At 39.7% G+C, this 24,965-nt stretch overlaps 1 protein-coding gene across 1 annotated transcript in view; it reads left to right on the top strand.

The window, feature by feature from the left end:
- The window catches only part of LOC111574166 (cadherin-22), a 179,693-nt gene that overhangs the window by 18,823 nt on the left and 135,905 nt on the right, over window positions 1-24,965 (top strand). Inside the window, exon 2 of the mRNA XM_055010933.1 lies at window positions 810-871. The gene's annotated coding sequence lies outside the window, so the exon portion shown is untranslated. The remainder of the gene's footprint in view (window positions 1-809; window positions 872-24,965) is intronic.

Below are 24,965 nucleotides of genomic sequence, written 5' to 3'. Positions count from 1 at the left end.
CTCTACAGTACCTGGTTTTATTTATTGCCCTAGCTTGATGCCTCTAGAAGGCCTGTAATAGAACTGATAAACAGGACAATTATGCTTGAGGCTGCTTTAGCTTGTATTGATAAGGACATTTGCCACTAAAACATAATCTGTCTAGCCTTCGTTTGAAATGACATGTTGTGGTTCAGTGTGCCTCACTTTCTCAGCCAGTTAGTGGGCTTATTAGGAGACTGAAGAGGCAGAAAGAGAAAGGTGAGATTACTATCTCACCCTCCAGCATTTTACTTGTCCAGTCTGCTTTCTCTTTAGGTGTCAGGTTGTTTTATTTTCCTTCAGCAATCCAGTCTGCATTTCATCCAGCTGATTTTGTTCAACAGTTCAGTCTTTATTCAGTCTTTTCTTTTATTCTCCTAGCACACAATCGACCTCTCCATCCAATATTTGCCAGTGGCTCACTGGCCAGCATTGTCGCATCACAGTTTGTTTTGGTTTCTGTCAATCCTTTCAAGTTTACAGATAAGCATGCTTTTTTCTGCCGATGTCAGAGGACAGAACCCCCCCTTTTTTTTCCCAGTCTTGGCGTACTGTATGGGTGTTTCAGTCCAGCATTCAACAGCAACAACTGAGAGATGGTAAACAAACAGTCAAGCTGGCAGCTGACATTTTCAATCTGTCTGTTACAACTTCCAAGTTTACATGTATTTTTGACACTAAAACTGCTGCCATATCTACAAGGGATTTATTAGATAACCAAGGTGTCATCTGTGTAGCGTCTCTGACAGGATAGCTAACACATGTCCCTGTTGAATTTTGTCCTATAGGTTCATAGGATCCTCATGACTGGACAAAGCACTTGACTGTCAAACTCGGCTGTTTCCCATCTGTAAGTACAGCCAATTGTTGAAATTTGTATTAGAGGAAATGTTTTTTGTGCCATGTATGTGTAGTTTTACATGCTATCTAATGCTGGTGGCTTCTTTTCATTGCTATGCACTCTATGGTATGTTGTGAAATGTGAGATGGCTTCCAGTGAAATGTTGTTTCAGTCCTTGGGTCTTCCAGAGCAACGTTTGCTCTTTATTTCAACACTCATTTGAATTAGAGATGATATCCCACTCTTAAATCAACTGAATTTAAAATTGCATTGACCACCTACTCAGACTCATATGGACTTCAAAGAGCATATTTGTTTGAATGGTGCCCAAGCTCAAAACTCTAAAGTGAAGAAGAATTTTTTTTTTGCCTATTATCCTCCATACTCTTCCATTGCAGTATTAATGGTGGGGATGTGATTTGACAGACAGGTTCCAGCTATATGAGTCTTTGCCCTCCTACCTGCATACTTATGGGGGGATTATCTGCCGTTGCAGGCTTCATGTACAGTCCCAGTAATGGATTCTCAACTCAGAATGTGTGCTTGTTTGTGTGTGTGCTTGTAAAAATGTTTGATGCAAAAAACAATGAAACCCTGTGTGTGTGCGTTCATGTGTTTGCGTGCAACCGGGTCTTTGTGCTGTGGGAAAGGTTTTGGTGTCCATAATGACTGATTTGTCAGCCCGAATGACTACACATGCACACCTGTCATAGTCCTTTGTATGTGCCCGCCATCGCAAGCAAGATAGAGCCTCTGAGTTTCTTTGGGTCGTTTTTGTTTGTTGTGCTAATAATGCTTTGTCACCTGTTCCTTGTGTTTGTGTTTACATGCATGATCCCTGGGAACACATTTTTGCCAGCTCTTCTTCCTGGACTAAGCATGTATCTAAACAGTGAGAGCTGGACAGAGCCGATAGTACCGAGGCCAGGTGCACATTAAAGAGGCAAACAAGTCGCCTGATATCGAAACAGCATCCTACTGCTCACCACAACAGGTGGTTAAATTCATCTATCTGGAAATCAGATAAACAAATTTATATTCTTTTTGTAGCTATGGGGAAAAAGGAAGGTATCAGCAGCAGCGTGATGAAGAAATGGCCCCTTGGTTCGTCCTGGTCATGTTTCAACATTTAAGAGGCGGATGTGGCAGATAGTGAGGAATAGCAGACTGATGCAAACGAGAAAGAGAGCTGGAGGTGAAATGACAAAGGTAAATGTCACCTGGGGTAGCTGCTGTGGATTATCAGAAACCAGTTTCAAACCACCGTTACAAACATCCCTGTCCGTGATGGGATTGGTCACGACGATTTTGAGGATAATCTGCTGTGAAATCCTGAGTGTTTTGCGTGATATGAGGTGCATTTAGTGTATTTACATGACAGTGTTTAAGCATTGCTGAAAGAGTTACGAAGCCTTGTTGCAACTATGTATTTATGTACTTTATATCATTCTAAATTTGCTGATAACCCAACGATGCATACTATAGAATCTATGTCTTTAGGTCTATACTAAAGCACTGTTTGTAATTTATTGCTAAGGCTATACAGAATGACACAACCTACAATAGACAGTGTGTAATCTAAATGATATTGTTCCCCATCCAGCCACATTCACTCCCATGATAGACTGCATTTCATCCAGATGACTGTGCTGTAACACCAGTAGCATATAAACGTGTTTTAGGTTTTATTTTATTCTACAATGAGATGCAATCACACTGTAAATGACACAGATTCTCTGTTTGATGTACAGCGCGGCAGTGTGCACGCCAGCCGGCTAAAGTAAAGCAAGAACTGGTTTGGAAAGCTCTTACTTGCTTTTCAAATAGATGTGTCAAGGAGGAGCTACTGTGGTTTTTCCAAGATTGCACCTCGCGGAAAAAGAAAAATAAGGGGAAAAGAAGAGAAAGTGTAAACAAGCATGTCTTGAGCAAAAAGACACTAGGCAGCAGCAGCGCTTTCTTTCCACAAGTGGTATTTGGTGCAGATAAAACTGTCCTTCAACATGAATCATAAAACTCAAAGAATACACGGTAAATGTGGAGCCTTTACAGATTTGGTACACAATGTAGTAGAGGATCGGCAACAAATTATGCAAACAAGCCACAGGATTTCAGAAGCTCAAGGTGGGAGTTTGAGTTTTATGACCTGGATAACAGTGAAGCTGGAAGGGTTGAAATTCTTAATGCAGCTGCTTTTTTACATTATTCTTCACATACTTCTAACAGGGTTTTCTTTGAGTTTTCTGAGGGCTGAGGTTTTCTCTGGATTCTAAAAAATTTAAACTATATAAATTTTTCTTTCACCATGGTTTTAAATGTTATTAACATATTTGTGTAAGAGAGCTGGCAGCACTTATTGTACTTATCAAGCAAAATCTCTCCATTTCAGTGGGTGGATAACGTGGTGTTTTTTTGTAAGTTTCTAGAGCTCAATGTCACCCAAATGGCTCCATAAATTCATCTTGCTGTAAGGCCTCTTTAAAAACACAAAGGCTTTCTATGGCAGAGGGAACCCTGTGTAGAACATCATAGAATTCTACATCAAATAGCTTGAAAACTTTGTAAATCAGAACACCACCTGTTTGTTGTTCTGTTGGTTATTCGTTGAACCCCAGAACCCAGATGTTTGCCCTCAGAGACAAAAACAAGTCTCCTCTTTGCCTATTACAGCAAAGCCAGATGTCCGGTAGCTTCAATGCATATATTTCCAACCATTCTCTCACTTCACTGATGACACAAACCTGTTAGAATTCATGCGTCAGACTCCGTTATCCGTCTCCCGTTAACTATCTCTCTTCCACATTTCCTGTTGCTCGTGCGCTGGCAGTGAGAACCTTTATGAATCATTTGTTGTTAATGGGACATTGACTATTCCAGTCACAGCAGGAGTGAGGGAAGGGGGCAGCTGGGAGTCCCAGGGGGACTCAGACCCGTGGCAGATCCATTATTCATGGTTCACCATGGGCTTGTAGCGAACACTGACACCCGACCTGCCTAAATCAAACAGGGCCAGTGAGTTTAATGCCCCCTGGGAAATGTGAGGCTCAGGTAAAGGTGGGGATGGTGGAGTGGGGGGTGTTAGGGTAGTAAGGATGATGGTGAGGGTCAGATCAGAGAGGAAAGGAGGCAGGGGGAACGGGGAAAAAAGGAGGTGGGGGGGCCCTTGTTTTTACTCCACTGGCTCTTGCTTGAAAGCTGTCTGCACAGTAGCTCCTATGTCAGTCTCCCTTGCTTTAGTATGCTCTTTCTATCTTTGAACAGTCACTACTGTCTAATGCTGACTTTACTTTTGTATCAACTGAAAGTTTTCATATTCCGTGTTTATTTTGCAGATACAGAGATCAGTCAAAGATACCATCCAGTCATACTAAATAAAAAAACACAGCTGTAGTCTATGAAAAACACTGTATGTTAGAAAAGAAATGTAGATAAACAACAATTTGTGCCTCCATGCATAAATGTGTATTTAAGGGAAACGTTGAAGTGGAGGTTAAAATGGTGTAAAGGGAAATCGGCAAGACCTCGCTAGTGTCCTTTCTGTGTCATTGCTATGCTGGAGAGTTAGTAGTAAAGCTCCATTCAGCCCATGAGCCAGAAGGTGACACTGAAATGAAGCCAAGCACTAAATGCCCAACAAGGGACTGATTGCCTTTGCTACACCAGCATTAGAATGAGTTAAAATCACAGGAAGTCTGAGAAAACCGTCTCTGCTGTCATGATCAGAGCAGACCAGCTCCTTCTTTGAACGTATAACTCATTAAGCATACTTGTGCACAATGGCAGAAAAAAAAAAGTTCTACATCTTATTCACGTACAGTAAAGGGGTTCACTGGCTTCACAAAATTAAAGCAAACTGTAAATCATAAGCGAGGCCATCTCCTTTGAATTAATTCCCTGCTCTCAATGTTACTGAGCTGGAAAAAAAACCCCTTACCAGCGAACACCCTTAAGATAAATTTTCCCTTGATAACTTCTGCCTGAGTGTAACAGGTCATTATAGCCTTGTTTGTGCATGTCTGGTTTTCCTTGACTAATTGTATAAAATCAGTGGAAAGCATAACGTGGCACAGCTACATTAGCATTCTTTTATTTATTTTCTGTTTAGATATGGGATCTAGTAAATCCGGAGACTGTTTCACTGTGTTCTTACATGACACACAACTCATTTCCCACAAAGAGCCCCTGAAGTCCCTTGTAATTACCCACTGAGATGCTGAGTTCTTAGGTTGCGTGTTTATCTGCTTCACTCGACACATCCCATGGGCAGCCTCTTCCTGTTCTCACTGCAGACTCCTCAGTAATGTGTAGCATATTTCTTTGATCCTGCAAACATTTCTAATCTAAGTCAAATTTCCAGAATTTAGTAATTAGATAATCATCCAGTCGTTTCCACAGAAACTGACATGGCAATCAATAGTCAAAGCACATAGTTCTGAAATCAACAGAAAGGGGGAAAATGCAGATGCAGAATGTTTGTAGGATCACTAAATAGTATCCCTGATATTCTTAATTATTTAAGGCAGTCTAACACTGTCATATTTTTTATTTTTGTAGAATGCGTAAAACTGTTTTTCTAAAAAGTATATGTTAGGTTTACAGGAGAGCAAGGACTTGGTGCATAAGATATTCTTGTCTTTCTTTGCCCTTTGCCAGGTGTGTAAGCTGACTGGCATGTATTTTCAGAGACATTTTTTTGGAGGAAAGCCAGGGGCACTCAATGTTTCGTCAAACCTGCAGTGTCACTTTAAGCTTGTACGCTGCATTAACTACGTTGCTTCTAAAAATATGTGCATTATTGAACATGCAGCAGTTTAGACCTTCAAGAATCCATTCAAGAGAATGGAAAAGCAATCAGTGCACCAATCATAGTTGAAAAGATTGCAGTGCTTTTTCAAACAGATTCAGATAATGTTTGATCTGACAGGTTCACAATTCCACACAACAAAATGCCGTTGTAAGGGAGAAATTATCTTACACAGAAGCGGGAAAAGTAATTTTCGAGCAATTTTGGCTTTGTTGACTAGAGGTCAGTATTTAGGCAGACAGAACAAGGCATAAAGATTGCACTGGTGCTGGCCAGGTGTTCCAATCTCTGCTTTGGCCAAGGACTATTAGCCCTTAGAAACATAAAGGAATATGGACTTTCACATTTTTTTGTGCATTTTCTCTCCTCTCCTCTCCTCTCCTCTCCTCTCCTCTCCTCTCCTCTCCTCTCCTCTCCTCTCCTCTCCTCTCCTCTCCTCTCCTCTCCTCTCCTCTCCTCTCCTGTCCTCTCCTCTCCTCTCCTCTCCTCCGTTTCATGATTTCCAACATCCCTTCTTTGCCTCTTTCCATCCATTGCCAAGCCTCAGATTAATGCATTTGACAAACCACTGAGCAAGAAAGGGCATTAATAGCTACTCAAAGCAGAGAGCTATCATGGGAACCCTTGTTGTGAGAAAATTACGCATCTTCAGACCCGCAAGGCAGTATGCAGGGATAACAGAACACTTATACACACTGTTTTCTAAACACTCTCTTGGCCAAGCCTGAAAAGGAAGTGGAGGGGGAGACTCAGGCTTCAACTGGCAACAAGGCGAGGCGAGGCAAAAGGGGGAAGGGGGGGTCTGTTCCCTGGATGCATGGGTATAGGCTTGTGCTTCTCAAACAGCTAGGCCACAAAGGCCTAATCACCAAATGACATGATGAGCCAGCTTACAGTGGCAGACTGACAATGAAACTCTGTTCCATTCCTTTAAATACACCATGGATCCCAAACAATATGCAGACACACACAGTTTTTTTTTGTGTGTGTTTATGCACACCCGAGCATGTGTGCGTGTGTGTCAATGTGCATGCATATATGTTCACACTTGCGTTTGTTTCTTTTTACATCTAGCTGGATTTATAATGCAACCCCAATTCTCATGTGGTTAATTTGCATAAACTTAAGAGTGTTTTGTGCTGTTTGATGTTATTCTCCACAACTGCTCTTGACAAATGGCCACAAAAGGCTGCAGTGTTTACTAGTGTCTAAAGACATGGAGTGTTTTGACAACTGTATGACCTTCAGCACGTTTTCCTCTGGTGTCTTTCGAATGGCACAGACACTAAAGACTCGAGGTGGAAGGAACACACATTTAGTTCCAGCCTTTGAACAAAAATAATGATCAAAATGATTTAAGAAAACTATTTCCAAGTGCATGACACATTCAATGGTGTGAATACATTCAGTTAATTAGCTTTCAAAATAGGAGCAAAACAAAACAGTGTCCCCATTCCTACCCCTGTAAATTTTTAACAGGTTAGTAAGTTTGGCATTTTAAATATTATTTAGTTTTTACCTAAGTAACATTTTGCATTCACCTCTGTATTAATGCCAGTTCTCAGATTTTCTTCAAGGTTTTGTACACATCTAATAACTACTGCAGATACAGTTTTGCTTTCTGGGCAACAAATGCTTGCTCATAAATGCAGTTATTAGATATTAATTTAGTTAGTTTCAATAAAATTTTTGTCATACACGAACAAAACAAATGCTATATTCCTTCTAATTACTCATCAAAAATAAATAAAATGCATTGGCAGTACACTAAGACTGGTGTGAGTATTTAAAACAACCACCCAACAGCAAAAAAAGACGAAACAAACTACAAAATTCTGCCTTATATAACGGCTTACATTTTTAAAAAATATAGATAGACAGATAGATACATGTTTAATTACAATTACTTAAATTGTTCATATAGATTCTGCACAATTAATGACCATCAGTACTTCCTTGCAAACACCAGAAAAGTCTGTGCCCTTTATGCACTCGAGTGAACGTCGGTAAATGAGCCTTCAAAATGTCAGATTGTCATGCTGGAGATAGAATATCACTTTAAATCTCAGACCAACGCATGATGTGTTTTAGCCATAGCCATTTTCTTTACTTCAGCGAAGCTATCAGTTACCCAGCCATGACATGATGCTGCTTAACCATATAGTTTCTATGCACAGACACGCTACAGACAATAGTATCATTTTGTTCAGTGCCAATGATGCCACTTTGTTAAGTTGCTTCTTCAAAAAATGGCAATGACACATTATATGCAGATTATGACACAGTTTCTTGGTCTATAAGATGTGAAAATTGTGCAGATTTTCAGAAGTATTACACATGTAAATAGATTCTGTGAGGTTAAAAAAACCCAAACTAGACTTACTTTAAATTTCTGTATTTCTGAGCACAAATTCAAACTGTCGAATTTCTGAAGTACAAACTTTTGTGTGCAAATCTTCATTTACACATTTGTGGTTCTTATTTGCGTATTTGTCGATCTGTACTGTAGGTGGAAACCCACGCACAAGCACACAAGTAGTTTGTTGCCCAATTTTTTTCCTTTGAAAGTGGTGACAAATTAACATTTGTCAAAATGTATTCTCAAATGCACACTTTGTTCCATAAATGCAAAACTGCTGCAAGTAACAAACTTATCACTTGACAAAGCCTTATCCACACAGATTTCATAATAATTACCTAACTTCATTTTAGGTAAATAAAGTTTTAGTTTTATTTCTTTGCTCTTAACAAAAAACTGTATTGAATGATCTGAGGCCTCGCTGTAAAATCTTAAACATTTGTCATTTCTACTTCTCCTTACTTCCCCTGCAACTACTCTGCTCCTCTCCGTGGCTGCTGCAACTGAGAATTTATTCCTATTAGACTGCACTTACTGGTCAAACTGGTTACGTGTTTTCCAGTGTTGTCAGGCGTATTGCCATTTTGTTATTCCCGAACAACTCCTACAAATAATGCCTGTACTAGCATCACCTTAAATATAGGAATCTGGACATTGTAAATATCAATTATACTTATGATTACAGTAGGCTAAACCAGCAGAACACAAGGGTGAAGGTAGATGAATATAGAGGAGATGGGAGGTTAGTGGTGATTCCCAGTATGTGCACCTGAGTTACGCACTGGAAGATAAAGAACATTCAATTTTCTGCACCTGATTGAATGTTTGAGAGCTGAACTGTGTAAATAACATGGGGCTGACTGTATGAACACTCACACACATGCTGAAGAAAATATATAGAATGCACTCTGCCACATGCTGTGTGCACCACAGAGTAACTGAGTGACTAACATTTCTGAGAACATTTGCCTTATTCATTAATGCAGTAACTAGACATAACTGCGCTCTTAAACTCTGCTGTGAAAGTGTGTGTGTGAGTGTGTGTGTCTGAGAGAGAGAGAGAGAGAAGGTGAAGCACAGGAAGATAAAAATTCGAAGCTTCATTTGGATGGCTTTGGGCTGTTGACAGGGGTTGAGAAAAATTGCTTTTCTTCTTGTATGAAAAAAAAAGAAAAAGAAAATCCCACGTGCGCACACAAACCATACTACAGGCACACATACAGGCTCATTCCAGAGCACACTAACATGTGAACTCGTGCAAACACACACAAAAGTGCACACTCACACACACATAGGCACACATTCAGGCACTGATCTGACAGGTGAGAATGGCTTACAGCTAGGTTAAAGGGGAAGAACACTACACAAGCAGGTCACCTCTCGTGGGACACAGCAATTTTTCAGCGTTGCACTAGAGAGAGGATAAAAAAAACCAACAATGCAACCCAATGAATGGGAACAACCTGGTGATCTTTTGCCTGACAGATTTGTCCCCCCTCTCACCTCTGTCTTTTTTTGCCTTCAAGTGACTTCTGCATAAAGTCCTATTCCTAAAACGACAGTGGATTATAGAATAGTAGTAAGCTGTATGACCTTTTCTTTAGAACATGTTGTCAATGTGTGCAGTTTGTTTTTGAGTAAACTCTGCAAGTTTGCAGAACTTGACACGATACGACTGAGGCGCATCTTGACCTTGACGTTCTCTTTTTTGTGCGCACTGATGTAGTGGTGCCTGGGGAAGTGGGTACACTCTTAATTTATGCTCTGAATTCTTTTTTTTTCTTCTAAAGCTGCCCATCCAGCAAAGGATAAACACCCTGTGTTAAAAACACTGACATGTAAGACTACTCTTGCATATTTAGTTCATTCAAAAAACAGGCCAGTGGTATGTGCACATTGTCACTTAATGTCTAATGCGTGACTTCAGGGAGTAAAGATAATTATGAAACTAACATTTGCTATGGATGAGATGCACATTTTGCAGTCAGAGGAGGTCCACAGACTATAGGTGAGGCAGCTACATAATTCCACATTTTGAGTGAACTGTTCCTTCTTCCTTTGTCCATCCACACTTGAAAACAGCAGATCTTTCACCATGCAAATCTGCAAGTCTATAGCCCAGCCGTTTTCTTTGTTCACTGTCTAACATCACTTGTCAAGGGGCTGAAAAATCTTTCCGATGATGCACAGACCTAATGCATATATATAAGATATATTCAAAATGAGGCAAACATGGTGCTTCAGTCAGAGATTAGTTTGCCTTGAACAAACATAAAAAATGACACAGTTGATTTTTAAAGTAATATATTTCAAAACTGAATTTGAGAGTTCTCAGTACACATTTACAAACTCACTTCAGGGAAGCAAACATTTCCCAGATTCTGATACCAGCTTACTGAGCTCAACCCAGAGCATTTGAAGAACTGGTTCCGCCTCATGCCTAACCCTGTCCAACCCAACCCCCAAAGGCTGCTCGTGTTTGCCAATTAAAGGTATAATAGGGCATGTGCATGTGGCAAGGTTGAAAGATGAAACCAACACACAAGTGCAAAAAAACTGCAGTTCGTCAAAATGGCCACTTGAGACTAGCTTCAATCCTCATTAAGATCCATTTTAAACATAACTAACTTTACACCCAGAAACAAACGTGGTTACAGTATGGTATAACTAAAGTTTCTGTCCCTAAAGCAAATTTCCCTGTTCATGCCTGCTCTACGGCAAGTAAATTTAAATATAACTCATCAATTTAAATTCTATCAAGGTTTAAGGTCAAGCATAATTAAAGACGTCACCACTTTGAGTGACAGGTTGGTTTGATCGAAGGACAGTTGGTTGCCCAGAGACATTTGGGTCGCCTCAGCTCAACTTATGCTCCACATGTTTGGATTAGGCAAGATTTAGGCTGAGTCAGGCGCTGCCAAAGCGGCGAAGGCTGGAGTCACCAAACAGAGTGTCAAGACTAGAGGAAACTTGTAGGTGACGTCAGGGAGGATTTGTTGACTTTATATAAAGTCTACAGACAGGTCAGGCCTTTGCTATTCTTGAATATTAAATACAATCTACAGTATGCTTTTCAGTGATGTGCAGTTATGCATCACTTGCTGTAAGAAAGCTTCAACTTGCATGTTTTAAAGGAAATAACTAGTAGAGTATTATAGCATAACTGTAGTAAAGATGACCTGCTTTTCCGTTTGAACTTGATGACTCTAGATTGGTTTTGGAAATCTGGTTTTGTGTATGAACATAGAATATCTCAACATCATACATTATTAATCCATGTAATTGATTTGTAAGATGGCTCTAATTGTCCAATAACCTACATGACTGAACTTTGCTTTTAGATTATTTATTCATGTTTCACAAAGTACTCATGAATTAATTTAAAGGCATTTAAGGACTGACGTGGCCATGATAATTACCCCAAACTTTCAAATATTTATGCTTTATTCAGTTTGATTTTGGTGTGAGATAGTCATCTCTCCCCTCTCAGAAAGTATTTATCAAGATAAGCGACCTTGTGAGTCATTGTGTCTATTGTGCGCCACTGCACTCCAAACTTGTTGCTGATGGTGGTTTGTGTTTGCAGAGACTGAATAGACTCTGCTCATTGAACATGTTTGACTCCCTTGTTTTATAGATTCTCCACTCAAGACTGTGTGCACTAATGGCTACCACTCAGTTAGAACATGGTCGAACTGGCAGGAAAGTCTGAAAGACCTCTTCCAATAGATCTATCATCTTCTTCATAATGTGCCGACCACAGGAGCAGCAGCCATTCTGGGAGTTTTCCCTTCGCACAATAGCTCCATTTGGACGGGTCGATGAATGGTCATTCACCGCGCTGCTTTTTTCTTTTGAAAGGCTGAGAATTTGAGGTTCAGGTTAAAAAAAGGCTCCCAGTTCTGTCCTCATCACATGGTGGAGATAAAAGCCTCATAACTCAGTTGAGATGCGTTTTAATATCCTAGAGAGTCGACACTTTAACACCAAAGCCATGTCTGTGTCCTCTTTCTGCTGCTTTACTTCCAGTGTGGAGAACTCTGACAGGCAGAGTAACTTTCTAGAGTTGGCAGGCTGTGATTAGCCAGGTTTGTGCTCAGCATGCTGCTTATTCTCACATTAAATTTTCCACATGCCAGTTCAGACAAAAGTATTTGATAATAGAGCCCAATCACAAAAGTAATCAGCAGTCTTTATATTTGGCATTGTTATTTTAAAGGGAATAATACCTTTCAAACAATGAATATCTAGGTTTTCTATGTGAATTTCCTCACTTAACCTTATTTTGATTATAGCAGTTTGACTAATTAACAAAATGTGGCATTGGGACCAACACCCTCAATAATAGTATTTTTTAACATGTTTTTTTTTGTGCTATTCAAAATAATATAAGAAGCAATATTCATGATTTTCTTTCCAGCATAATTTGCATTCAGTTGTCAAGTGGTATCATTTTAAGACTAATATCTATTGCTAGGCACAGTGTGTGATATTACTTAACCCAAAAGCAGCAACCATATCTGATGAAAACAATAGGAGAGAAACATGAGAACTAACAGGGCAACTTTAAAAAGCAAAACTCAAACAAACAAAAAAAAAAACCAAACAAAAAAACATGTTTTAACCCTCAGAACCCTAAAACCAGCTGGTGGGTTTAAAAGACATATTATCTTTAAAACACTGTGGAAATTCAACCGCTTTTCCAAGTCAGAGACTGTAAAAACAGGATTAAAATTGGTCAGATTTTTATTCTTTCTGACGGTCGTTGAACTAATCGTGTGCGACGTGCAGTTCTGCTGAAAAATGTGATATCTCAGCTTGCGATTGTGGGATTTTATCAAACTCACTTTATTCTATGTTGCATTTAAAAATAGCTATTAAAAAATATACAAAAATGATGCGCTTCTCAGTGCAACTGTGAAGCCATTAGTGATTGGGCTGCAACCAATAGTCAGGTGATAAAAATTCAGGGACTTTTGGCTGTGGGCTGAACTTAAATTACAGGCTGTGTTTTAACAAAACCGATAGGAGACAAGAATGGAAACTAATTTAAGAAATAGTAAAATGTATATAGTACATATCACATGGAGATAGTTTAAATTAAAAATTTCTTCACTTTAAAGTCTTACTTATGTTTGCCTTATATCATGAAGAGCACTGTTAATGGGAGAACTCTCTCTCTCTAAAATAAAATTATGTTTCTTTAAAATGTTTTTATCTGTGGGGTGAAAGTGATTTGTAACAATATTGTGCCATCTGTTTTTGTCTACATGTCACTAGCAAAACATGTTAAATCGTGTTAACGTGCTACACGGGGATCACTCACATTCTTTCCATTTTTGGCAACACCTGTGGACACTTGGAAAAATGTTGTTCATGGTTTTTTTGGGGCTGCAGAGTGGCTTGGTGGTTAGCACTGTCACCCTGCAGCTAGAAGATCCCGGGTCGTGTTCTGGCCTTCCTGGCATCTTTCTGCATGGAGTTTACATGTTCTCCCTGTGCATGCGTGGGTTTTCTCTGGGTACTCCGTCTTCCTCCCACAGTCCCGAAACATGCTCAGGTTAATTGGTGATTCTAAACTGTCCGTAGGTGTGAATGTGAGTGTGATTGTTTGTCTCTATATGTAGCCTTGTGATGGACTGGTGACCTGTCCAGTCCAGGGTGTTCCCTGCCTTCCCCCTAAGTTAGTTGGGATAGACTCCAGCGCCCCCGCGACCCTAATGAGGATTAAGCGGGGTTCAGACAATGGATAGATGTTTTTTGTTTTGGTAAAAATAAATAATCAGAAAAATTCAAACTGTATTTTTATGCAGCTCTCTCTAGTTCTAGCTGTGGTTGTCTTTTTCCATGGAGGAGCAGGACTTTATGTTGCTGTGAAAAATTAGTCCACAGTGAGCAAAAATGTGACAGGCGCAAAAAGGAAAAAGCCCAGAAACTGCTTCAAGTTCAGAATTTTAATTTCAGCCTCAGAGACTGCCTTGGAAATGACAACAATGCACAGATACAAACATTTCTTGTTGGGGGTCCTGCTTCTTGGAGGCTTTCTTAAAGCTCCAACAGTCTCTGCCACTCAACTTACTCTCAATGCCTCTAAATTCATCTGACTTCATGTTTAGTGTGGCATTTTGCCTTTCTTGTCCTGCCAGTCACTCATTTTCATGAACCTCAGGCCCCCTCTTTAAAGTTCTGCTATGAAAAATGGGCATTCATATGTTGGATGCATATCAATTTCAGAGCATCTTCACAGCGTCTTCTGTGAGAATGCTGCTGAATCTGTAACAACCTGCGTAATATGTTTGCATGACTTTCTTTTTAATGTAACAAATGCATTTGAATTTGTTGTTTTTCTCAGTTGTCAGTGTAATACTGTATTCATTAGGGGGCAACATGCTCTCTCAGGTGGATTTAGAGACAGGAGCTGGAGCTAATGGTGCTGGCTAACAAGTCACATTCTCTCATTAAGTGGGAAGATTTGTCTGAGTGGCCAGTTAGTTGGAGGACATTAGACAAGGTCAGAGCCTCTGGCTGCCATGGGAAAATAAGTGAAGTAGAAAAGAGGCCAAGCAGACGGGCTAACAGACAAGATGCTTGCTGTGCCGTCTCCTCTCCTCTCTGACTGGCAGGGCTTGATGTGAGAGGAGTTTGAAGTTTGGACTTTGGTCACTGGTGCTTTTGAACATGGAGCTATTTCAGTCCTGGATGGTGTGTGTGTGTGTGTGTGTGTGTGTGTGTGTGTGTGTGTGCGCCAGGGTTCGTGTGTCTATTCAAACTGACTTTACTGACCATCACATGGGGCGAGGCGGATACTCTTCCTTCCATTGGGCTATGACGGTTTGCTAGCAGAATGGGAAATCAATAATGTCAATAGGATGGGCATTAGGACAGCCAAGTGGTTTTAACAGCCCTATTGTCATTCCACATTTTTGTAAAGCGGTTTGTGGGCCATTCTTTCTATAGTCTTCAATTTTCAGAAGACTGAGGAAGATAGACAGCTACAGAGACAGAGAGACAAAAACAGAGGGAGCGAGGCAAAGAAAGGGAAGCCCTCAGACAATCAAACTGGAAGCCCATTTCTGACACATCTTCTGTTCGACAGCCATTCACAGAAGCTTTCAAGATGTAATTCTTTTCTTCAGACCATCAGCCTCTGAACTGAACCATACTTGTTTTCTCATCACCACTGAACAGTCTGTACAACCTGCCCTTCACCGAGGAGGTTGTCCCTTATGAGCAGGTCCTAGTATTACGCTGTACAAAGAGTAAACCTTTTATTTTTATCATCAAAAAGCTTCCTCGTTTTGTCCTTTAGAGCTCAGACAACTGCATCAAATAACTCTGCAGAAAAAAGTCTTACTTTTAATAATCTTATGTCAAGTAAATAAGAATACTAACAGAAAAAAAACACAAGAAAAATATCCCATACAATACCTTTACAGTGCTACATTAGATATACGACCAGGGCATGACAAGAATTTTTGCTTTGCTTTAGAGCTCTGCTTTTTGATTTTTCACCATTTAAAGTAGTCTTATATTCAGTTAATTCAGATTTAATCAGTTCTCATCGAGGCTTTAATAGGTCTGTAATGTATATTCTTCTGATATTTCCTAATCTGCACTAGTTTCAACTAATAAATGGCCATATTTATTTTGTGCTGCAGAGCCACTATCAGTCTCAGAGCAGAAAATGTGTCCCGATACCTGAAGAATCATTCGGGTCCATCTGGACTGGAGCAATACGCTGGTGTGAAATCAGAGATAAGGTGTGTGGGGCAACCTCCCATTATCTCTGTGACTGTGGGAGACTAATGAAAGCTTAGTAATACAGAGTAGGCCCCAAGAGTAAAAATAAAAGGAAGTAAAAAGGAAATAGCATCATTTGTAATAATTTTTGGCGGATTTAGTAGCCCCGTGTTAAATGAATGTTCTGTAGCATGTTCAAGGTGGTTTTCTTCTGTCAGTGAGTCATTATTTTCAAACTCTGGACCCAAAAGAACAGATGACATCTGAAGTCAAAAATTTGGTTTTTACAAAGTTGCACTGATGGTCGTTTCCCCAAATGCCACCGTTCTCATAAAACGGGTGTCATTTAGCCTCTTATCCGTCTAAAAGCGTCACATAGATCACCCTGTTTTGTGGTGCCATCTCTGACGACCAGATTCTTCTCATTCAGAGAGGTTAATCTAATCTAAATGTTAATCTGAATCTTAATGTCATTGCTCATTTCTGCACTGTTCTGTATGTATGCGCTGCTCTGCTTAGTATGCACCATTGTTTAACTGAGACGATTAAATTCAGCGCTCCAAATTCCTCATCATAAAAGTTTGTGTTACTATTATTGTGGGTGAAAGTGTGGTTAATTATTGGTCCCGGAGAAAATGGAGTCTTTGTCGCTTATAATTTCTCTTAGCAAATGCAAAGTAAGTCACAGTAAATCATCATTTATCATCAAGCACTGGCAGGAAATTTAAGAAATTTTTTTAGAGGCAGATACATTGGTACAGTAATGCGCAGAGGTAACAAAGACAGACTGGTGGTGATGAAAGACTGTGAATGACAAGAGAAAGATCTAACAGACAAAAGCAAGAATTAATCGAGCTTGAGTGAGACAGTCAGTTATACCTTGTTCTCTTATTATTCCCTCGTGAGTCACAAGTCTCATTGTCTTAACAGAAGCAGGGATAATAATTTACTTTGTACTGACAGCTTGATCTACAACAGCAGCTCTTGTGACCTTTTCCCAAGTGGAATGTTTGGAAAAAAGCAAACAATTCATGTGCATGTACTCCTACTAACATGTTGTTTTCATTTATTTTCCGCTTGAATTTTAAGATCTGCGGTACTGTTCTCTAAAATCCTGCAAACCCATGGCACTGTGTTTGTCAGTGCTAATGAATTAAATCAATGCATGTCTTTTTTTTAATGGTAAAAACAGACTCAGAGACTGTGTGCGTGAATATACCAGAAACAAGTCAAACGATCAGTCAGTGGTGGTTTCTGTTTTCTAGGGGCTGCCATTTTTCTGAGGTATCTTCAGCCTGAAACATTTTAATGAGGTCTACTCTGGGAGCAACAGGGTAATGTTTGCATGCTTGCACACAGAGGCTTGAGGTGTGTGCTTTTGAAAACTAAGAAAATAAAAGGTGTTGTGGTGGGTTGGATGCAAGGTGGGAAGGAAGTTGATATCTCTTGTGTGGGAAAAAAAAAGCAAGGCACAAAATGAGGTCAGACGTACTATGCAGTGGTTAAAATGTCAACCCGAAAGTCTTGGAAAAGGGTTGTCAAGATCTTGAAAATTTTAGCTTATGAATATTTGCCGTACAAATAATTGCAAATAATCATTCTGTTGTCTTTTTCTGTTCATTTCATGCCTCCATTAGTTTTAGATTAGCAGTGTTCCCAGCTTTGACCCCCACCTATTTGGCTGCAAATCCTGCTAATCGCCTCCTCCGAGTTATTGGGCTCTCCTTTTTCATTTGGCTTCAAACCAAAATGTGCCCACAACGGTTCCTGTGGTGTCTGGCTTTGCAAATAAATCCATTATGTAATGTCAATAGATGCTCATCGAAATGCAGTTGGCCGAATGCTAGGAGTTAAAGCGCTTTGAGAAACAGGTAGTGCCATTAAACCGTAGTGGAAGAGGTGCAAACAATGGAAAAGGACATGGAAATAAAAAACGATTATGGAAAATGATCGTGGTCGGCTCAATAATTACATTTATAATTGCAACAAACCTGCTCAACATAGATTTAGATTAATTTCACATTATAATAAGCAATACTTGTTCCTTGCTCTTTTTCTTTGTTGCTCAGATCAGAGACTCAACAGTTGCTCAGCAAACAAAAACCTGCCAAATGCACCAATGTTAATTTCCCCATTTTGATTAGATCAAAGCAAAAACTGTATCTAAACACAAAGAATTGAAAACTAATTTGACACCACATTTAAAGTTAGATTCTCTGCTTTTTTATGCATTTTATCCCATCTGTGGTTATGGTCTTGATTTGAATGAATTTGGTGTCAATTTTTGTAAAATGTGAGAATTTACCGGCGCTTATTGTTGCTGCATCTCTATTTTCAGACTCATCTCATCCATGACACTTACATATCAGCACTAAGAAAATTCTGTCTTCAACCTCACTGTATAGGATAGACCAATTTAACAGGGCTTCACTTCAGTCTGGCTCCACACACAGATAAGAATAACCCAGAGCAGCGAAAAGAACCTTTCCCTTTCCTTGATCGTGTTATCTAAAAAGGCATATTCTCTCACTTCCACCGGATACTGTCATGTTTCTCAGTCCATGTTTTATTTCTCTGCTCTGCACTGGGAAGCCTTTACTGAGAAAAGGCGAAGGGAAATTGCCCCTTCTCTCTCTGTGTCTTTTTGACTCACCGTCGAGCTCTCCTATTCCTTTTCCTTAGTGGTAAATAATGCGTTTTCATTGCATGCATGCGTTGGCTCAACAGTGTTTTGAAAGCATTTTATGAGAGCTGTTTGAAGCTGAAGCTTATTTCAAACTTAAATCTCTTGGCCTTCTACTTCAGCCCCTCCCCTTTCCTCATTCTCTTTGATATGCAGGCAGTGTACACAGAGCTGATTGAATTTGTATTCATTTTTTTTCTTTTTTTTCTCAGCCTTCTTCTTCTTCGAGGCCTAATTTCATAAAATGCATTGGTATTACTGAATCTCTGCTGGTTGATAACCATCGCTGCAATCATGTACCCTTGATGTCTTCTGGTGGAGATTGCTGAAGAGAAGGTGTCTGATTGACTTGGATGTTTGTTTTGCTTTCTAACTGCTCTTTGAAGTGGCGTACACATGAGAGGGGGATTCTTTCAAACCCTCGTGAGTTTCTAAAGCTTCCAGTGTAGATTCATTTAGTTGATATGCTCTTGAAAATTGCGCTTGCCCAACTGCATTTACTTTTTGCGCTTCCACGTCTCCCTGCATCCCACCCACAGACACACATAGATGCCACATTACAGTAGCAGACGGTCCCTCTCGGATTCTGTCATGTGAAAACAGAAAACGTCACAGGCGCGCAAGTACACTCAGCCAGTGCAGACTTAATCACACAAACAAAATACATCACTGGAGGTTAGGTCAAAATTGTCAGACTTGACAGCTTGTCTGTCATTAGCATAGTTTTGCCAAACAAATCAATACGTCTGTGGCCTTTTGAGTCACTTGTTGAAGTCGCATCCTCTTTAAAAGTGTGAGTGAGTGGAGCACAAAACACAGATCGCAACTGTAAGCTGTGAAGAAAGCTTTCGAGGCTCATGAGTCTTCGGGTGTATTTAAATACGGATAAACAGATACAAACAGTGCACGCTGGGATACAGACAGTTGCTCATGCTCTGTTTCTGCAAAATTTACACACACGCACACACACATGCACGCACACACACACACTCACTCACTGAGTCATAACTTGCTGTGTTTATAGCCATAGGGAAGTCCTTTATCCACATAACTAGATTAACTCACAGTGAGCTCTGATCAGCTTAATTTGGATTCAGCCTACTTAGCCTTCCCTGGTCTTCCTGTCAGTCTGTCTTCATGTTCATCTGTCATTCTGCAGACTCGAACGGCGAGAGGCTTTCCTGTATGTCTGCACATCACTTTATTTAACCGTCTCTCTCTCTGTCTAGTCTGTAACAAGGATTACCACCGGCAAGTTATACCTCCACCACTGTTCCCTCTAAGCTGCGTGCGTGCACAATTGCGTACTGCTGACACAGTCTCTGCGCACATAAAATCTGCGCTGTGCACAAAAAAAAAAATCCAACCTAAATTGTAAATAAAATAAACATGTAACAATTCATTCTGTGCTATTTTTCAGTGTGAGTCAGTGAGTGACCGGTGACTGGCTGCTGCAGCCAATGATGCGATTCACATACGTATTTACCATAGACTGTATATAATGGTATTTACGCAGCTAATCAACGTCATTGACATGTGTCCTTATGTGCAGCCATCGTTGTTCTCATAGATATGAATGAGTAGATAGGACACGCCCCTTTGAGCTGCGTGCTACAGCGAGGCTAAGCTAGTGTGGGCAAAGTTTCAGTGCATTCCGTTAGTGTAGACGGCGTGAAAACGGAAAAAACAAGTATGCCGTCTCACTGTGCTGCATACAATTACACACTACATCATATGATTGAGACAAGGAAACTTGGAATGACTTTTCATAGGTAAGAAGTTTTTGTCTCTTTTTTCATTATGAAATCTTGTTGAGAGCTTCCAGTCTATAAGAGCTAACTAGTTAGCCACTAGCAAAACACTAACGCGAGCTAGCAGCTTGACAACCAAATACCAGACGATTAATAGTAGCTGTAGTATAGTTGTACAAGCAGTAGTAGTAATACTAAAAGTACAAGCAGTAGTAGTATAAAATAGCTGTTAGGGTCATAGAAGTAGTATCAGCATTTGTAATAGTATTACAAGTTGTAGTAGCAGTGCCAGTATCAGCAGCAGTAGTTAGTGTACTACCACTACTACTAGTAGTAGTCGCATTGCTATTACTACCACCAATACTACCAATAGTAGTTATAAAGCCTAACTCATGTGTATCCAGATTACCATCTATGTTCTTCCTCCAAACCCATTTTATGATTGGGATTACAGGCAGTTCTTTAGGACTGCTCTCAAATAATTGAAATGTTACTAAACAAGGTTATACTTATCAAATTAAATAGCTCTGGTCTCCAGTATATTGGCGAATTCAGTTTTTTGTACTTAATTTATTAGCATGATTTCTTTTTTAATATGCTGTGTACAGACTTAATTACTTCTCTTCTTGTCGGCTTAGACCTGGTGTCATTCCATCAGTGTTTAACTTCCCGGCTCATCTTTGAAGAGTATGTGCCAGAAAGACCACAAACAAGCAGCCTTGAGATCTTAGGCAGCGTCTCCCTCAGGTGGGTGTCAACGGTGTTCACGGTCAGGTCTGTGGTAATCCCGTCAAAAAACAAAACAGAAAAAAATCTAGATTATAAATCAACATGTAACCAAAGCACTCTGTGTATAACGCCATAGTATAGGATGTAGTTCAGAAAATGTCAAAGTATAGTATACTTTTCAAGAATAACATAGTATGGCCTGTAGTTCATAGTACAGCATGTCGGCAAAAAAACCCCATAGATTATTATGTGGTTCAAAAAGCGCAAAATGATAGGATGTTGCCTAAAATTGTCATAGTGCAGTATATTGTCAAAATAGTATGTTATTCAAGAAAACATCAGAGTATAATAGGTCGTCTAAAAAATGCCATAGAATAATATTTCATTGCACAAGTAAAAGTATAGTAAGTTTTAAAACTGTTCAAATTCTTATATGTTGCTAAAAAACAACAAAAAAAAAACTAAAACAAAAAAAGGTCACAGTAATATGTCAATTAAAAAAGCCTATAGTATAGCGGGTCGCCCAACAAACATCATAGTATAGCATGTCGCTCTAAAAACGTCACAGTTTAGCCTTTAGTCCACAGCTGTCAGTAGGTGAGGAGCAACACAAAAACAGTCCAAACGCTGGTTTCCAGAGGGTTAGACGAGTATTTATTTGAAAGAGGAAGTTTACAACAACACAACATGTGAGGGGGTTAAAAGCAAATGGGTGTTAGTAAAATAAAAATAAATAAACAGAACTAAAAGTGAACTTCATGTTGACATTGATGGGCATTCCAACCAGGAACAAAGTAAAAGATAATCAATATGAAAAAAAACTCTTCCTGTTCACCTCTTAAAACCCCAAAACACACCGCAGTAGCACCCTAAACTAAAACTACCAATGGGTTCCCTGTTTTCCTTTCTGAACAATTCAAAGGTCCCTCTCTATCTCCCCACACATCCACCAACCACTGGAACACATCTCCAAAGTTCTGCCAGGCCAGCTCAGCTTCCCCTCAGAAGAAGTGCCGCCACCTGCCAGATGAAGGAGCCTTTTGAGAGGCAGCTGGCATCGTGATTGGACTGTACTTTGGTCTGTTCCAATCCAGCTTCAGCTCCAGAGACGGCAGGCGGGACGAGTCAACGGAGGCCGGGTGGACGAAGGCATGCAGCTGAGTACAATCCAGAAAACAACAGAGGAGGAGTGCAGTGACCCAGAGCCAGAACAAACAGAGTATGTCTCATAGAAAACATCATAGTATAGCCTTTGGTATGAAAAAACGCCATCATATACATCGTATATTGTACAAATAAGTCAAAGGAAAGAGACATCAACTGTTGAATTGTAGTAATTGTGGGCTGACTGATTTACTGATTATCAGTATTTTATTTTTTACTGATTTATGGTAATAAATACATTTAAAAATGACGCTACTTTGGCTCTGAACCTTTATTACCTTTGGTCGCTCTGTCTTCTGGAGTGATTTGATCGGTTATACGTCACGAATAAAACTCCTTTAACTTAACATCTGTAAACAAAACAAAAACGTATCAACAAAGTTTTCTGTTAGAGTTTGTGTTCTTCTAAGTTTAACTCCAAGATTTTAAATACTTTCATTTACTGCAAATGATTATCTGCTCCAAATGTCTCACTAATAATCATTATCAGCCTTAAAAACCCACAAAACACCCCTCTATACTCGACCACACTTAATACAGTCCGGTTCCCCCTTCTATAAATCTGCTTGGAATTGTCCACTTCCTGTTTGTTAAAGTGGCCTTCTACCTGGACAGGTTTTGTTGGAGCTCATGCAACAAACATTTTGGGTAAGTGCACTTTAATATGGATGGATGACACTGAATTAGAGTCTGTTTTCATGAGACTGAGTTAAGATGTGTAGCTCTGTCATTAAATAGGAAATTATTTCTCAGAATTCACAGAGAAAAGTCTGAAATGTTTGCTAGGTTAGCGTCCCACATGTTCTTTGGCTCAGCTAAAGCTAACTCTCTCCAACTTCTGGATCTCTTGATTTGCTTGTTGTTAAAATATCTTGCTAGAGGTGCTGAAGCTCAGAAAGTCTGAGATGTTTGTTCAAAATAAGCTCATTCTCAAGTCTTATCTGAACTGTCCTCTTTTGTTTGAACTTTCCCTAAACTTAGGAGTTAATGAAAGAGCAGCACATCCAGACTCAGTCTCATTTATGTAGAGATTAAACTTCAGTGTCATTCATTGATGTTAAAGTGCAGTTTTTCAAATGTTTGTTGCACATGCTCCCGACCAAACCAGTCCAGGTGGAAGACGATGTGAAGAGAAAGCTCCAGAGGATGAATATCACACATTTATGTTGGAAATAAATGTCCTTTAATTAGACATTATCATGCAAAAGTTGGATTTCCCTTTAATGATGTTCAAATCTTTGTTGAGTGTTTTGTTGATGTTGGTTTCTAAATGTTTTCTGACACTCGGCCCCAAAGATTAAAACCTTTTATGGCTCAGAAGCTGCAATGATTCACACATTATCAACTATCTTTCTGACTAAACTAAGATAAAAAGTGAAAAACTGTCTGATTCCTGCATCATGAATGTAAATCTTTTTGGTTTTTATGACAGTAAAGTGAATATATTTGGGTTTGACATTTTATAAACCAAAACAAGAAATGAATTAGTGGAAAAAACAATCAACAGATTAATGGAGAAAAAAAATGTGTTTTCTAACATATATGGCTGAATTACTCCAACATTACAAGATACATACAATTCTAATTCAATTTTATTTGTATAACACCAATTACAGGTCAAATTGTCTCAAGATGCTTTATTTTTATATTTTTTTGTCATATTTAAAATATGACAGAGTAAGAAATTTAAACCTCTTGACTAATCCAATTTATTATTTAGTTTTTAAGAGACTAATTGACAATAAAAACTTTCTCCACTAAAACTAATAAACATGAGGTCAAATAGAAGGAACAGTTTTAAATACTGCAGTCCCGCGACGACAAGAATAAAGTTTGTCAACAAAAACAAAATCTGCTGGTGGATTCCATTAAAGTCCTAATAAATGATAATAAAATGTGATACTAAAGGTTTGTGGTGCTAAAAATATCAAAGTAAAGATATCAAGTTGAACATCTGGATGGAGGTTGATAAAAGCTTACCTCCCTTCATTTCTGTGGAGCGACTCCATGGATTTTATGGGTGGTTAAAGACCTGCTCTTCTAGTGGTCTTCCTTCTAGTCGCTGTAAAAAGTCAGTCCATCCTGGCCGACTTCAACACCTCTTCATGACAAGTTGTTCTGCCTCCGACCTGGTGGAAACTCCAGAAACTGGGGAAAACCTGTCGAGACTCGAGGAACTCATCGAGACTCGAAGAACTCATCGGGCGGGGGAAGGTGTGGTGGGCGGTGGGGGTAGGTGGGGGAGTAGAGGGGGGAGGCCGCCACCCACCTCCCCGCCTACTCTCCGCCCTGACTCCACCCAGACTCCGCCTTTGCTCCGCCCATGTGGTCACTTGAGGAACTACGATGACAAAGGGACGACGAAATTATTTCTTTTTATCTGATCTGTAGCTCAGTGAGTTAAGGATTTGCCTATGGAGCTGCAGGTCGCTGGTTCAAGACCAGACACTTCTTAAATTTTCTCAAAATCTTGACAAAGATGAACAAAGAAAAGGGCCAGTGGCGGGTCTTGAACCTGCGACCTACCGCTTGGTAGTCCTTCTTCTTATCCCCCTGAGCTACTCGCTCAGATACTAATTCTTCTTTTTTTTGCGCATTTATCATCTATTTTTTGTCATTTTCGAGTTTTTTTTTTCAACTTGTCTCGTCTTGACCGTTTTTCTCAGGAGGTTGGACTTCAGCCTTTGTGCTGGAGGGTGGAACCCTCAGTTCCAAGACTTTCAAAGCCTCCACACCTCCCGAGTCCTCAGGACCTGAGCTTTCACACAGTCTGAAGGCTGAAATTTTCTAAGTCCCACAGTAGTTCTCTGGTAGATTTAACTTTCAGACAGTCCAAGGACTGATATCTTCGAAGTTCCTGAGTAGTTCTCTGT

This window comes from Amphiprion ocellaris, chromosome 5, assembly GCF_022539595.1.
Source record: "Amphiprion ocellaris isolate individual 3 ecotype Okinawa chromosome 5, ASM2253959v1, whole genome shotgun sequence".
Taxonomy (NCBI): Eukaryota; Metazoa; Chordata; class Actinopteri; family Pomacentridae; genus Amphiprion; species Amphiprion ocellaris.
The sequence above is the reverse complement of the archived record's forward strand: the minus strand, read 5'-3'. Positions and strand labels throughout refer to the sequence as shown.